Raw genomic sequence first — 16626 nt, 5'->3', positions numbered from 1 at the left:
TTTACTTCACTTTTCTTCAGAGTTTTTTGGAGGTCGACTGCCTTCTTGGCGCTCTTTTCATGTTAACGAATATGTTACGTGGTGGATGAATAGGATTCTTTATAGAATTATCTAAAACGAAGCACCGATTTATTTGAAAACAAAGGGTTTCTTTAGAGCTAAGTTTAAGCTGGCATTGCCATGAATCCTAGAATTATTCCACATTTAAATGAGAGAACAGTGATGCACTTGTACTTGTGCCTTGAACAGCACAGAGCTGTTGACCAGACTTAGAGGTTGCTAAGTGAATCTTTTTAGGTTCATTTGCTGAAGTTTCCAAGTCTGCTCTTCTCTTCTTAAGCTGATAATGAAAAGCAAAGGTAAAAAGATATTATATCTTGCACTAACCAGTTTATGTGGAAGTATGCAAGTCGCTCTATGGGGTGCTTTAAAAAAACCCTTAGAATCCCAAGTGATCTGTAGCGATTTGAATGTGTACTTTTTCTCTGTTTTGGTTTGGGGTGTGTGGGATGTAGTGTATAGCAGCTAAACAATACCTCACTTGTTTACAGAAAAGCTTGGGAAGGAGCAGTGTGAAAGAAGAAAATATTTACAATAGTTTTCTACCCAATTAAAAACAGAAGACAGACTGAAAAGGAGCGAGCTCATCTACCACCCACACCAATTAAAAGTAAGTTTTGCTGCCTGGATTTTGATTTACACGTCCAAGACAATGTAAATATAAAGTAGAAGCTTGACTTAGTCTCACCAATTCAGAAGACCTTCAGATTTATGATCCACTTGGTTTTGGTTATGGCATCTGAGTGTTTGAACACATTTTATTTCAATTGACAGAGGCTATTAGAAACTCATGAACAGCCTTAAAATGCTGCACTTGTAGAGTAGTTCACCAGAATGTGTAATTGATGCCTGTCTTGCAAGTGTAGCTCTGCAACATGTGCTGGCTGGGATCCTCACTTGAGATATTCTCATGTCTGATGCCCTCAGCCCTTCTTCCTGTTTAATTATCTGGGAATAAAACCAGAATTCTGTAGCTTCTGTCAAGTATTCAAAAGTATCTAGAATTTCTGTGTAAACATTTTAACTGTTGACACTGGAGTTGTTTTTTTTCCCGTATTTCATGTGTGTTTGTTTCTGAAGAACTGAAATAGAGATGGAAGAAGGAATGGCATAGCGCTTGCAGGGTTTTACTCAGAAATAAGAAAGTGAACTTGTCAACACATGCAAAAAATCAGTTTGATATTTTATGTAGGGGCATCACTTGAAATGACTTGAAATGACCTGAAAGAAACACTATCATCAACCACTCAGTCAAAGTTCTGATAATTATACAGGCAGTCATGCTGTATGTGAAGGGCAGAGGTTAAGAAACCAACCAGTCTTTGATAAGGAATCTGTACATGCTGAATATTTCCACGGGTGCACTGGCAGCCCCTTTGCTACAGAGGGACTGCTTCGTAAGGCACAGAGGCTGGCCTTATGCCTCTGAATATAGAGCTGCTTTTCAATGGCAGTTGCATGCTCTCAGACATATGCACAATTTTACCCTTAGGGGGAAAGAAAAAAAAAGAAGTTGCATCATGTTAACAAGAAATTAGGAACAGGCAATGAGAAACTGGAACATGGTTTGTCATGGGGACTGCTTTATGACTTGGGAGCTGGAAGAGATTGATGGCTTGGCTGCTTTGGCTTTTGCTTTTTTGCTTTATTCGTGCAACTTTATACAAGTCAGAAAGCCCCAAGACATGGGGTTTCATTTATTTTTGGGGGGGGTGGGGTGAGAAAGCAGTTCTGTGATTGTTTGCCGCAGTTTGTACGCACACCCACCGAAGACATGCATATGTCCCATTAGGTGTCAGTGGTCACTATGCAGTCTTGAATCAGTGCCCAGTGCCTGAGCTGTTGATGGTGTCCCTCTGGCATGCGTGTTGCTGCAGGGAGCGTACACCTACCTGGTGGCTGAGAGAAGTCGTGCTGTTCTGGGATGCAATAGTTGATCTGTCCTGCTTTGCTCTCTGTGCCGCACAGATGCTGCTGCTGGTCCCAACACTCACAGTTTGGCGTAGGGCAAACCTCCATGCTTCATAGAACATTGCTTCCAGCTGTACTTTTGAAGTCTCAAGAGACCATCTAAAATGTCTGTGCCCCAAAGGAAAAAAACTGTCTTTTATTAAGTGTTTGTCTCAGCTGTTTTTAAAGGTCTTGTGGAGTCTCTTCCAGTGCCTCGCTACCCTTCCTTGCTTGCTTGTTGTGGTAGATTTGGTTTTCTGTTTTTGTTTGTAATGTTCTTGCCTCCCTCCTCCAGTGTCTAACCTGAACCTTTACTGTGCTCATTTTAAACTCATCAGGACTGGTCCTATCCATGCTTGACTGAGGAAGAGACTATGACCTTCTTGCAGCAGTACTCTAAAATAGCAGCCATCCTCTGTGTGGTTTTCCCCTGTCCTAACAACCAGCTTGTCCAGGATCCCACCTCAGCCCTAGCTCCTATTTTTAGACTGCTTTGCATTCTCACTGCTGTTCCCTAGACCCTTTCTGGTGGTCCACAGCTCTCCTAGGTATTCAGATAGGAACAGAGATGGGTAGGGAGAAAGGTATTTTTAAATTCAGCTGCTAATGCTCTGGCATTGCACTCCCAACACTTTTTTTGGTATCTTGTAACAATATTTGCCTTTCTTAGAACAACTTGGTGTTTATCTCCTGTGATCCACTGTAGCCTACAGCTGTATTGCTTCTCATCTTGTCTTATTTGATGTTTCCTGCCTGAGGGAAGTATCTTGTAGGTGACATTTCACTCTGTCCTTTCAAATTACTACTGTATCCTGACATTTGTATATTTAACCTTTGTTTCTCACATCCTAAACGATTAATTCTCCCTGCATCTGTAGTTTGATTGTTAAAATACCTCGAGGCAGTTTTGAAGCCTTACTCAAAGGAAAGATGTGACATCTGTGCTTTCTCTTCTACCTATCCGGAAGGCCTGTCAAAGGCAGTTAGCTGCGTGATTTAGAAAATCTCTTTTGGCTACTCATTAAGCTTAAGGTGCTGCTAATTCATTTGTTTTGGATTTTTTTCTTTTTCCTGGGAATTTGACATTAAACTGACTTATTGGTCCTGTAATTTCATTCTAACAAAGCTGGGTGATATGTTTGCCCTTTTCCAGTTTTTTGATATATTACATTACTTACCTTTCATGAGTGACCTGTGACCGAGCTACATCCTGCAAGGAAATTCATCAGGCCTGCCAATTTGTGAATCTCTAATTTCCCTAATATTCTTACCTGTTTGCTGTTGTTTTGTTTACTGTTTGTTTTCTCCATTGTACACATACAGGTGCACACACACTCCTTTCAGATAAAAGGCCACAAGGTTTCTCTTGATCTTAAGGTAAAAATATATGGACAATAAGGATTATTTATTGCTACTTTTTTTTTTTTTTTTTCTTTTCAATTTACATTGTAACTTTGTCATAACTGCTGATTTTTTTGTAGTTATGTGCTCATGCAAATTTAACACTTGCTGCTAGCAATTTGACCAGGTTTCCACATCCTGCGTCTGCCCTGAGCTCCTCAGAGATCCCCAAACACAAGACCTAGACAAAGAACCCTCTTACTACAACTTCTTTTGTTTGTTTTTATAGGGCACAAGGTCAGATTGTCCTGTTCTATTGTTCCTTTGAGGAAACTGCTGCTTTTTTCTCTCTTTTAATACTTTCTTTTGCGAGCTGTACTCTAAGTGTGCTAACTTGGACAACTTAGTTAACAAACTAAGTTTGTCTTCATTGTATTTATGAGCTCCCTCGCTTGCCTTCCATTTCATGACTTCTAGTCAGTTTATCTTCTGAACTAGTTGATCTCCATTTGCCTAGAAGCAAATCTAAAGATCTGCTGCTTTCTGCATTTCCTGCATTTTTTTTTATTTAAAAAATGGTTAATTTTGAAATAAAGAAGTCTCAGTCTAAAGCACAAGAGAGCTTCACACCAGTTCCAAGGCCTTTGTTCCTGATACCACACAAATATAATCACATGTTATTAGATTCCCGCTGTAGCCTTTTCCGTTCTGTTTTCAGCTTGTTAAATGTTTGATTGCTCAATTTGATATCCCAGGTAGCTGGTGCTGCCAGACCCTCTAAAAAAGCCACATCACTGTTCAAACTGAATAGCCCTACTTACATAAGCAGCTGGTTCCTGCAGTGCTTCAGACCCTACAGGCCATAGTCCCATGCTGTCCATCACTATTCTTCAATAGCAGTGGATTTACTGAAGTGAGAAACATCACTTCAAAAATGGAATAAAGAGTGTGTGTGCCTTCAGAAGGACTGTTACTGTGTGTCCACAACTCTAGCCAGCAATCCACGCCCATCCTTGGTGGGGTCAGATTGCCTTCTGCACAGATTGTCCCACCAAGCAGGGATGCTGCATCTAAGCTCCTCAAACCATGGATTTAGGCACAAGATTTAGGTCTACTGCTTCTTCCAAGAATGGTAGGCAGAATTTTTAACGAAACCACATCCTTGGAGTCAACAGTTCTATGACTTGTGTGGCTTAGGAGTTTAAGTGCTTTCCACTGCTGTTTTCAGAAGGGAATGCAGTACTGCAGTCAGAAAGAGACAGAACGCCTCAATCGTCCACCCTCAGTGAGAGCAGTGATAGTAGGAGCTTACTGCTGACTTTATGGAAAGCCAGTGAGTAAAAAAGGCCAGCATGAGTATTCCCACCCCACTAGGGGGAGTCAATCCAGGCAGCCTTTGAATTGAACCATTAGCATCAGGGAGTGCATCTGACCTGAGTCCTAAGAGCTTGGAATGAAGAGATTTTGAAAATTTAAGGGGTTCTTAGGCAGTCCATTGAGCATGATTAAAAGGGCATGAACTAAAATACGTAGGTATAAATTTGTTTGGTTGTCTTTGTCATGGGCAGCCACTGCGTGACACCCACGTTGTGCTGATGTGTTGTAGGAGATAATAAAGTTGACTTCTTTCCTAAAGAAGTGTACTCTGGCATTTCTTCCTCTCTGGTGAGACAAGTAACAGCTGCAGTGTGAGAGGGATCCGCTTCTATTAACATCTCCAGCCAAATAAGACAGAGATTTGGATATTTTTTGCACCCCTTCACATCATGCACCTAACTGGAGATTTAAAAGCTTTAGCACACGAATCCCCTAAGCATTCTGATGCACGCCTCTAAACACTCATGAGGAGCTGCAGTACCACTGGCGGTGGTGAGCGAGTGGGCTCTCCAGAATCTGTATGTGAGCTGACCTTTCTGCTGTTGCTCAGCTCTACCCAAATGAGCTATCAGTGCTGGGCTGGGGTGCTTTCAGAAGAAAGTAGGACATGCAGTTCTTTGTTTGAAATGGACCGGTTGGGATTTTCTTTTCCTAGCTCAATAAAAAGGCAGCCTTTAGCAAATAATCTTACTCCGCTGTGGCATAATGACTAAGATCTCATGGGATTAGAAAGACACAAGGTCTTTTCCTCGTTCTACTGGAAAACCTTCTCATGTGCTTTGGCCGAATCTTTTAGTGTGCGTTGCAGGTACATTTTTAATGCTATTCCCTTGGTTTCCATTGTAGTAGCTCTTAATTTTATTGTTCATTGGAATCTGAACAGGCTTGGCCAAGAAAATGGTTCTACAGGCAAAGAAAATGCTGCTTAGTCTATTTATCAGGATCCAGAGCTGGATTTATTATTTACTCTCCATAGCCAATATCTGGGATTTTATTCTATATTCTGACTTCCTTGCAAATCTGTGGTATATTCTATGCCAGCATGCTACAGAACTAACCACAAACCAGCATCAGATGTCTTTTCTTTTTAAGGCTCTTCAGTAAACTGACTGCTTAACTTTTCAGCTCTGGGCAGATTATGTAACAGAATTTGAAAACTTGCTTCTAAAATGTAAATACAAATCCTGTGGTTTATTTGTTCAGAAGATACCAACAAGTATTCTCTGAAATAACTTCTTGTTCTCTTAGTAAATCCAGACCCAGCCTGGTATATGTGTGCATATATATATTTTTTTTCCTGCAAAGCAACACTGTGGAAAATACATGGAGATTTATATAGTAAAGGAGTGGGAGCTCTGCGTGTTTCCATGTCTGCTCCCCCTGACACTACAGGAAGCCCCAGGCTGTGCTCTCATCTTTCCTAGACACACAATAAAATGAAAATATAATCCCATGTAAATTCAATAACTAATTTTCACATCTCCATGTTTTCATACTCCAAAAATTCTAGCATCCACACAGGTCTAACTTGTACCTGTCTACCATGATCATCATGTTAATGCTTTCAACTCTGTACTTCTGTGAAATGTCCAAAATTTCTTTCCCCTTGGTATTAGCTTAATGCTCTGTGTGTTCTCTTTTTGTCTCCCTCAGCTTCTAGTCCTTCTGTTAGTTGACAGAAATTCTGTTACCAGTCCATGATCCAATAAAAGTGCTAAACTATTCCAGCTTATGTGATTTGAGACATCTTTCACATAAACAAGATTTTAAAATCCGATACCTAGTATAACAATGCAAGTTCACAATGAATGCAACAAAATGTGCATGAAAAGCTTTATTGAGCAGTTACATAGTGTGGAAACACAGGAGCCAGGAATCAGCAGTACAAACAGCTATCTTGCTTGCTCTGAATTAGCTGGTTTTTTTCCCTAAAGCATTTCTCTTCTCAAAATTAGACATTATTCTTCTAACAGTGAAAAACTGACAGTGCTGTGTTTTATGACTTTAAAGACACATCCAAATCAATAGCATCAGTAGTGGATGCAGATGGGTGAAGAGATGGAAATATCCATGATTACCTGGACTTTATTTCAGTGGAGATCTGTTTTTCTTCCCAAAGGGTAATACAGAGCACGTGGCTAGGAGGAGGTGTGGTAAGGAACTGGGAACAGGAAAGATTTAGGAAGGAAATTGCATCATGGTTTCATGGGTTATTCAAATGTATTTCAGCTGATTCAAGTGTAGGGATATGTAAGGGTGAGCAAGGAGACAGTATTTCTGAAGTAGGTATTTTGAAGGGCTGTTGTTTGGTGCACTTCATATAAATGAAAGGTACATTTGAATCAGAAGCAATTTGGTGTAGTAATCTGCTAGTGACTCATCCCAAACTTGAGTGGAAGTGGAGCTAGTGTGTGACAGATAGATGTTTGAGCACTGACATGGTACCTGCTTCAAACTGAAATTAATTTTCATCAGTTAAATCAAGAGTGACAGTCGTTTGCACCCTTCTCTAACACCACTCCTGTTAGCTTTGCTTGGTATATATTCCAGTTGAGCCGTCCCCACCAATGCTGCCATTTCATCCCAACGGAGATTGATTTTTGGCAGTTGAACATTGTGCAGGTGAACAATTCTTGTATTTTACTCTAAATGCAGTAGCAATACATTTACTGAATGCTTCAGTTCCTGAGATGTACAACATCTTTAGTTCTCATGGCTTTTAAAAATTACTTATCTTGCTTCTAGAACAAAATTGTTCCTGTGCTTAATTGGAAGATTTATGAAAACATGTAATGAATCAGGTTGACACAAAGTAAGATTGCCAGGTAATTACAAAAGTTGGGCATTTTGTTCTTTTGTGTTCTTACGCAAGCTTGAAATTGTTCTGTCGTCTACAAAAATTGCTTTAATTTGCGCAGCGCTGTTGGAGAACGTTGTATTTGGAGCAGGACGTGTTCTCATGTCTTACAGAAGGAAAATGGAGTTGTTTAGATTTGTGTGCAGGAACACCTTCCTGCAAAACATCTGACTGTTTTGAATGATGACTGCAGGAAAACACAATGCATTTTAGGTAATTTACTTCTTATTGTCCCTTTAAAATAGCTATAGGAAAGTGTCAGCAGGTAAAATTCTCCTACTTAGTATTCGTGTTCCATGCAGTGACCTTTCCTTATTGCCTTTGTTCTTTACCACCCACAGAATCACAGAATGGCCAGGGTTGGAAGGGACCTCAAGGATCATGAAGCTCCAGACCCCCTGCCACATGCAGGCCCACCAACCTCCCCATTCAGTACCAGACCAGGCTGCCCAGGGTCCCATCCAACCTGGCCTTGAACACCTCCAGGGACAGGGCATCCACAGCCTCTCTGGGCAGCCTGTTCCAGCACCTCACCACTCTCTCTGTAAAGAAATTCTCTGATACCCAACCTTAATCTTCCCTCCCTCAACTTAAAACCATTTCCCCTTGTCCTGCTGCTATCAACCCTTTCAAAGACTTGAAACACCGTAACACCATAATAGCTAATGTCCAAAAAACTGCTGACCTGAAAGATTAAATATTGACATTTGCCCTTTAAAAACTTGATTATGAAATAGTGGTCTTGAGTTAACATCAAGATTAGGGGGGATTTACATAACTTTTAGTTGTGTTTCATACTCAGGTCTAGTTTTTCTCAGGATGTGCAATATATATTTAACTGGTTCTGCTAGATTGCCATGTTATTTCTTAAGAGAGGAGAGACAGATCAATTAAGTAGGTACCAAAAGTTGATAATCTGTCTTCTGCCCTAATTTGTTCTTGGACATCATCTTATATTGGATTGGTTTTACCTGGTATAAGAGGACAGGACATATGCATCTCCATATAAATCTATCACTTAAAGTTCAGACTCGTGTAAACACATAAAACATTGATCCGAAACTCTGAGGACTGAAGAAGGGAATGCTTGGAGAACAAACAAACAAACAAACAAAAAACAGACTCTGTAGTTAGTAGGTGGAAATATATATTCTCTATGGATGGGTAATAGGCTGGGCATTGGGCAAACATGAGGAAATGACTAGATAAACATGTAAACAAAGTAAGGAAAGAAAATAATAAACTTCTGCAAAATTTTCCTTTAATCTCTCTCTTTTTTTGGATGGGATTTGGTAGAGGGGCTTTTAAATTGTTGCTATCAGTTTTCTACTGAGGGAGGGAAGATAGAATTGGCATGGATCAGTGCTATAGCAGAATGCATGCATCTTTTGACCTAAACGATTTGTTGGAGATATTAATAGAATAGTAAATCCAAATCTGATCTATTCTGCAAATCTTAGGTTGCCTTTAAAGTGCTGCTATTTTGGAAAAGGGCTGTGAGCAAATGAAAATAGGAGAACAGCTGTCAAACGAGAAGACCAGTGATTCCTTCCTTCCTCCCATCAGGGTAAAGCTTCTGAACCCTCCTCTCTCTGTGCTTATTTCTTAAGGCTTAATAGAGCAGGAACTGAGAGCAGCTGGAGAACAGAGACTCATAGTGAACCTTCCCCATCTCTTGCCAACTAATGAAGATACTGACTGTAGTGAAGAGGGTGGAAAAGCAAATAGGAAAAAAATACACCGGGGGCCCACCCACCCTTTTAAAATTTCATTTGAATAGAATACTTGGACAGATGAACAACCAGTAAATAGCTTGAAAAGGCAAATATAGTGGTTGTGTTCTTGCTCATCTCTATGATTTGGGGAACAATTCTTGACATTCTGGATAGATCCCACCTACATAACATTGTGTGCCAAAGCATTTGTTTACCAAAGCGTGTTTGTTCACCCAAGCCTGTATTTGCAATTCTAGTTGAACGTGCTGTAGCTGGGATTCAGGAGGCTGAATTAAGAAACATCCATACAAAATTACTACTTTGAGAGCTTTTTTTATTATACTTAGCTTAGCTTTAGCATACCTTCCCGCACATACTGCTCAGATCTTGGGCATACTCAGCTAGCTGACCTGTTTTGTGAAACTTTTTATAAGCTGAACACCACAGTCTATGTTAAGAACAAATGCAGGTCTTATCGTACTGTGAGTTGGGAGGAGGTTTTTTTTAGCAACTAGGGCTTATACTTCAAGAGGTGTATTGGATAACTTCAGCTTCAAAGCATTTAACAGCACAGTAATTGATGTGATGATGTGATGTATGCATATCTATTGAAGCTTGCCCCAGATCTTGCTAGCACACGCTGCAAGCTGTATATTTGACACATTAAGAACTTAATTTGCATGTATTTGTAAAGCAACCTGTTATCTTTGGTATTTTGCTATATGTGGTTGATAGGTTTTTTTGCTTGGTTTTGTTTTTGTAGAACTCTACAGGACTTAAAGTCAGGTCCAGCGCACTTCTTTTCCTCATACACATGGAACCTGTGTAAAACCTGTGCAAAACTTCCATGTAAGTAAATGCCTGAAGGCAGTATTGACAATGTGCATCTCCAAGATAACAGAAGGCTGAAGTAAATTAGGCTGTGGTTGGGCATGGTGATGTTTCCAACCTAAGTGATCCATGTCCCTATCTGGAGTTCGGTATTGGTGCTGTTCTCCTCCTCCTGGTAGCTGAACTTGCCAGTAGAGATGTTGTTTGGGTGGCCGTTCTGCACTGTTCACTTCAGTGAGTGAGGGTTGCAAAAGAGATCTGATCCCAGAGGTCTATTTTGATACCAGTGAGTATAGTTTGAAAGTGGTTGTATGTCCATGCACTGTGGTTAGCAAAGCTCTGTCTGGGTTGAGTGTGTGGTGGAGAGTGAGCGGGGTGAGTAAGTGAGCAGGGTGTGTACAGGGGGCTTTGAGTCTGAAGCAAGTGCTGTCAGGCAGCTTCCTGCGCTGCTGCTCACTTGAAGTGCTTTGTGTTGCAAGTAAATTTTAGAAACTAATCATCAGAGTTGTTTGTGTTATAACAGAATACGTTGTTTAGCTTGCCTTAACTGAAAAAGTAGTGCAAAGTGACTGATGCTGCAATAATGATACATTCTGGTTATGTTTGAGGAGGTCCATGTAGAGCACAAGGAGAGGAAAAGGAATGCCCGTATTTTAAGGGCAGATATGGTACTGCACTGCCTGACAACTATTTTTTATCTTCCAATCCCACCATACATTTATGCAGTTTCTGCCCCAAACTGCTCGCCTATATCAAACTGTCCTGAGGTCTGTTAGTTATAACACTGTGTTGTAGAAAAAGAATGAATTTTCCTAAGTAGATTTATAAAAGTATATTCAGAATTTTGGTCATGTAACAGAATGTAAAAAACTAGAACTCTTGTATAAAGGGATAAAAAGGATAACTTACGGCCTTATTTGTCCCCATATTTTCATTTTATTTTCCATCCTTTAAAATCCTGTCTAATACTTGTGTCAGTAACTTGATTTGCATGTATCTGTGCTCTCTAATAATAGTTTATTTGGATAAAATGTGAAGCTGATTATGGTATGGTGCAGATTATAGGCTGGTATCAGGCTCATGAGGTATCTGACTTTCCTAGTGGTATGAATCTTGCAGGTTTCCTCCCCCACTACTGAGCCCCCTGTGTTGCATTTTCTGCAACCAGTATTTCCCCACAGTGTGGTGATAGCTGCTAAGCTCATAGTTGGCTGGAACAGATTCCCTCTCATTTTGAAGGACTACATGGAACGTAACTGAACTTGAAATGTACAAGGAACAGCCACGAACCCTGGCATGTATGCAGCTCTGAATGTCACTACCTTTCAGGGAATTAAAATTCCTTGAAGCTCAGTAAGATCTGAAACTCAAAACTGGCTTTTGGTGGGGGAAGGGAGACAACCTTAGGTCAAGTCTCTTTTGCTTTGTGAGAAATTAGGGCGATGTTTGGATATGATGAAACCTGTAAAAAGTGCCACATCCAATTTTTCTGCAGAGATGTTTCCTCTCCCCTTACTAGAGGTGATACCAGGACTGCACGTGAGCTGTTTGCTTTGATTTTGGAGCATACAAGTAAGAGTGGCCATTCAGTCCAGACTACAGATGTTTAAAAGTCCCACAGAGATCCACTGAACGTTCAAAGTGATGATGTTGCTTCTAGGAAGGACAAGAAGCACTGCATCATTGATAAGTGTGAATGTCAAGGCACTGAGGGTGCCACTGAGCTCTTTGTTACAGGACCTTTGCACATGACTGAGAGCAGATGCTGTTTTCTGCAGTTAGTCTTGCTCACAGAAACAGTGGGCTGTTGGCAGTGTCATCCTCGGGTGTAAAGGCACTGCTGAAGAGAATGAGAGCTTCACATATTTTTAACAAAAAACGTAATTACTCTGAAGAGCATTGGCAGGCAGTTTCCTTTTCCAAGTTAGACATCAGCATCCATGGCATACACGTTCTCCTAACTCACTTTTGTTATCACTCAGCCACACTTGTTTTTCTTTATTAGTGACACTGCTGTTTTTGGCACAATGCTTGCTTGTGTACTTGTGTACCAGCATTCATTTCTATTATGTGCGTCACTTGATTTAATCCTTTTTTTTTCTTTTTAAGCTTCTGTGAATAATTTCTTTGATCTAGTGCTGCTGTCATCATTCCTTTGGTCCATGTTATGCCTACCCTGCGATGTTTGTGAAATGACGCAATTTAGTACTGTTTTTCTGCAGTTATCCATTGCCTTGTTTAGCAGTGTTTGTTATGCTAAGTGTGGTTCCCTTCCGGTTTGGATCTCCACCAGCCTGAGTGCCCACAACACTCTTCTTGTAACGCAGGATCATCTTTGTGTCTGGAGCTCTGGAAAACCGTGTCAGCTCACTGTGAATGTCATTCAGGACTGGGAAGTTTCCTCTCCTTGCAAGTTTTTAGCTTTGTTGAGGTAATGCTGACTCTTCCAGTAGTTCTCAGTGAGGTGGCTTGTGTTAGTTTTGGTTGGTGAGTTGGTTTCTCTGGAAGCAGAGGCTGAAGCATATAACTACAAATCAGTCTCTTACATATCCATTCGATTCCTCCAAATTGAAAGACTATCTCTGTAATCTGAAGACATTTTGTGGATGGCTGAGAATATGGAAAGAAAAAAAAAGTAGGAAAAAAACATTTCTCCTACAGAGCTCAAGTAAAACTGAACTATTATTCAGACTCCTCTAATAAGCACAGGCACGCAACTATGAAAATGAGTTAAATGAAAGCTATTAATGTGCATACATCCATTAAGTATTACAAAACCAACTTCAGTAAAAAACAGTTACCTGGTGACACTCTTGCTTGCACTGTGGAGTGTAAGTCAGTCTTCTTTTCCATAGTCTTAACTTTCAGGCTTTCAGTGAAATCACTTTCTCACTAAGAGACTTCACTTATTTGATTTTATCCTCGACAGCCTATGTTTTCTGGTGATCTTCTGTACCTAGGGAGTCTCTCAGAAGATTGTTTTCTCCAGTAGGTGAGTCCTGGGTGTCATGTTTTGCAGCACTGTGTGCCTAGTCCCAACCAGCCTAGTCCCAAACCTCTTAGAAGTCCAGTCCCTAAGCAAGCAGTGAGGATGGATATGGATTAATCAGGTGATTCCGAATCAGAGGCTGGGGAGCAGAGTGAGTGTAACTGAGAAGCGCTGAGCACAGAGTGATGGAAAAGGGCAGGTATCCATCTGTCTTCATGTGTTTTATGGGGTCTTCGTGACAGTCAGAATCCTGGGTAGCTGGAGGTAGCTCGAGGTGGGGTTTTTTCTTGTTGTTTTTGTGGGGAGGGGATTGATGTTTTTTGTTTGATTGATTCTTTTTATTTTTTATTTTTTAATGGCTTGGACTGGAAGGGACCCCAAGGATGAAGTTCCAACCCCCCTGCCACAGGCAGGGCCACCAAACTCCAGATCTGGTACTAGACCAGAACTCTAGACTAAGATTCTTGCATTAAAATCATTTGGCAAATGTGAAGTTAGATACAATGGCCAACGATTGATTCCTGAGAGATGTCTAAGTTTCAGGCTTTATAGGCTAAAGTCTAACAGAAATTACTTAAAAGATGGCTTGATAGCAGTGTTACATTTGTGCCTTTTGATGAGCTTTATGCATACATGAATTTGGTTTAATTGGAGCTGTTGGTGGTGGTATGCAAGACAGCATCACAGAAAAGTTTGATCTCAGACATTAGCTCAACTTAGTGTCCAAATCTGACTATTAATTGCCCTTTGTAGGGGGCAAGGAGTTTGTGCTATCAGTGAGCGTAAGGTGTAGGACAGCAAACTGGGTGTGAAAAAGTTTGAAGCTGACAGTGACATGGTTTTTTCAAGGTGTTAGTCAATTGACCCACAGTGTTTCAACAGTAATAAAAAACATTGAACTACACTTCTCCCATAACTGTGCTTGTTGTGTAAGTATTTGAATATTTATCTAAGTACCACAGCATATACATATAGAACAGTGCTTATTAACAAAGGTTGTGGCTATGTTTAAACACGTTTTCTGCATTCCTATTTGTCTTTGTCTTACAGTGTTTTTATTTATATTGTCTGTTTTAGACCTCTGGTAAAATCAGACTTCTAATCTTTGGTAAGCGACACAGATTTTCCTGCCAGCTTAGGCACATTTTAAAAACAGCTTTTACTTTACACTTAATAGTTCATATTATAGTGCTACCTGTTTGTACTGGGCTTGGAGAAGTCCAAGTGGATTGAAACAGTTCCTTCCTTTCCTTTTTTTTTTCTCCTCTCCTACCACCCAGTCACTGAGATTTTTCAACAGAAACTTTACATAGTTTGAAAGAAACACAGCTTATAGGTTTGCAACATTCCTCAGAAGCCAGGTACTGCAAAGCAGTTGGTGGAGGCTAGATTCATTGTGTGCTTGCCAGGCAGACATAAATGGGGAATGCTGGGGAGATCCCATGGATAAAAACATCAGAATGGGTGTGACTTATAAGTTCACTTAAAGGCGAGTTTAGCTCTGTGGTTTTGTGCCACCAGCTATCCCAAAACAAATTGTCATTAGAGTACTAAACTTGAAAAGCTCAACAAAGAAATCTATACATTAGGGTTACTTTAAATTTCAGGATCTTAGCAGTGCTTTGTATGATGTGATGCAATATATAGCTACATTTGCTGTGGAATTCATTCTGGCAAACTGCAGTTTAGGGATACATACCACACTGCTGCTCTGTAATTACTTAGGCTGAGGCTAGCTCCATAGTGAGAGGAACCATAGCATATATACATAAGATTAAACAGATGACAGACCAGTCTTCAAAGAGTTTTCAGCTGCAAGGAAGGACAAATTTATCTCTTCATTCAGAGCTTTAGGGCTCAGACTGTGTGGTCAGGTGGGCAGAGTTAAACTACCCCTGGGCCAGGGTCCTCTGCTCTCCTGCCCTGAGGCCCTCTACTGTAAATCAGTATGGCTCTGTTCAGTGGCCCTGCTGATGAGTGAATGATTAACCAAAACCCATCAACCAGACGGGAGATGGGCACTGCTAAATGACTTGAAAGTAACTCCTGCATACAGATTAGCTGATTAAATTATTTGCCAGTGAGTTACTTGTACTGACTGAAGTTCAAAGCTTGTTCTCTTCTGGATGAGAACAAGACATACCAGCACAGTTTCCTTAAAAATTCTCCATGAGTGCAAGACAGATACCTGTTGCCACCATGCAGTGTCCAGATCTAGCAGTGCGTGCCCCACACTATGAAATTCCCAAACTGGATAAGGGCAGGCTAAAAAGGGAGAATTCCTCACACCTTCCTGGGAGGACTCTGCTAAAATGGCAGGCCACGATCCAGTTGACTTGCAGCCTGTGTGCGCGCAGTCACAACACTCACCGGAACGCTGACGTATTTCAAACTGTGCCAGGCTGCTTTGCTGGTTGGCATGCAGAGAGCTCTTGGACGACTGTCAGCATGTGATGGTGTGATTGTGTAGAAAGTCTCGCAGCAGGACTGCTTGGAAACCGGATCTCCTCGCTTGGGATTCGCCAGGAACATGCCGATACCTGTGACTGCGTCAAGGAACTTCGCCGTGTCTCGTCAGGCCTACATGTGAGTCCTGTGAAGACATGCTTGCAGAACGCAGGGCTTTTCCACCAGGCACCATTAGAGCAGTTTGCCGAGGAGGAAGACTGTTGGGCACTGGGGCACCCAAGTGCAGTGCTGTGCGTTCCTTCTTGCTCACTCTTCACACAGCAGTCGAAAAGCAAAGAATGATTTTGAAATCCATGGAATCACTTCAGGTATTTACATGGAAGAGGATAAAACATCATACTTGATACTTCAAACTTGGTATTATCGTTTGTGCTGCACGCTTGCCTCTTCAGCTTTGTGTGAGCAGTAACTGTATACACATTTAGAAACTACAGCTTGTGTGTGTTAAACAACTGATGACCCTTCATGGTTAGAGGCTGCATGTGTAGCAGCTCCACGCGCACAGGTGTCCCTGCGGACTCCTGGCAGCCCTGAACACATTAGGCCTGTTCAACAGAGTGGAAGCAATGCTGCCGTTGAAACAGATTTTTTCTGGTACGTGTATTTTTATTAACTTCCTTACGGCCACAGTCCGCTATAGAAAAGCTCACCGAGTCCGACGTTGTAGCTGGAGCGCTGCAACCTACCCTCCAGTTCCGCAGGCCACAGCAGCGCTTTCCCCCAGCCCGCCTCCAGCTAGGGCCAGGCCTGTCCCGAGGGGCTGGGGGCCGCGCTGGCCGGCGGGCAGCCCCGCCCGGGCCGTGTCCCGGCGCCGCGGGGGCGGAGGGGAGCGGCCGTGGGCGGGCAGGGGGCGGCCCGCCTCTACCGCCCGGCGGCCCCTCCCGCGCTACCCGGGGCCGGGAGCGGGGCGCGCGGTTCTCTCCTGCCCGCGGCCGGCGCACGTGAGGGCTGTAGGGGCCGGGCACGGGGCTCGGCTCGGCGCTGCGGTAGCCGCCCGTCCCAGGTGGAGCCGGCCCTCCTCCGCTTAGTTTATGTAG

At 41.9% G+C, this 16626-nt stretch overlaps 1 protein-coding gene and 1 long non-coding RNA gene across 5 annotated transcripts in view; one reads left to right on the top strand and one right to left on the bottom strand.

Annotated features, from left to right (window-relative positions):
- The window catches only part of LOC122171932 (serine/threonine-protein kinase Sgk3), a 55498-nt gene that overhangs the window by 5505 nt on the left and 33367 nt on the right, over window positions 1–16626 (top strand). The window contains exons 2-4 of one of the 4 annotated variants that reach the window (XM_042839842.1): window positions 552–670; window positions 9046–9152; window positions 10064–10149. The exons of 1 other annotated variant lie outside the window; for it this stretch is intronic. The gene's annotated coding sequence lies outside the window, so the exon portion shown is untranslated. The remainder of the gene's footprint in view (window positions 1–551; window positions 671–9045; window positions 9153–10063; window positions 10150–16626) is intronic. 2 more of the 4 variants (XM_042839839.1, XM_042839840.1) reach the window with 2 other exon arrangements.
- On the bottom strand, window positions 9618–16347 carry LOC122171934. Its single transcript, XR_006172126.1, has 2 exons — window positions 15491–16347; window positions 9618–12741 (listed from the first exon to the last, which is right to left on the bottom strand). It is a non-coding gene; the product is annotated as an uncharacterized LOC122171934 (long non-coding RNA).

This window comes from Centrocercus urophasianus, unplaced genomic scaffold (genome assembly GCF_019232065.1).
Source record: "Centrocercus urophasianus isolate 14NV4802_14NV808 unplaced genomic scaffold, USGS_Curo_1.0 seq_11, whole genome shotgun sequence".
NCBI classification, from domain to species: domain Eukaryota; kingdom Metazoa; phylum Chordata; class Aves; order Galliformes; family Phasianidae; genus Centrocercus; species Centrocercus urophasianus.
Note: the sequence above shows the minus strand (reverse complement) of the source record. Positions and strands in the feature narration are given on the sequence as shown.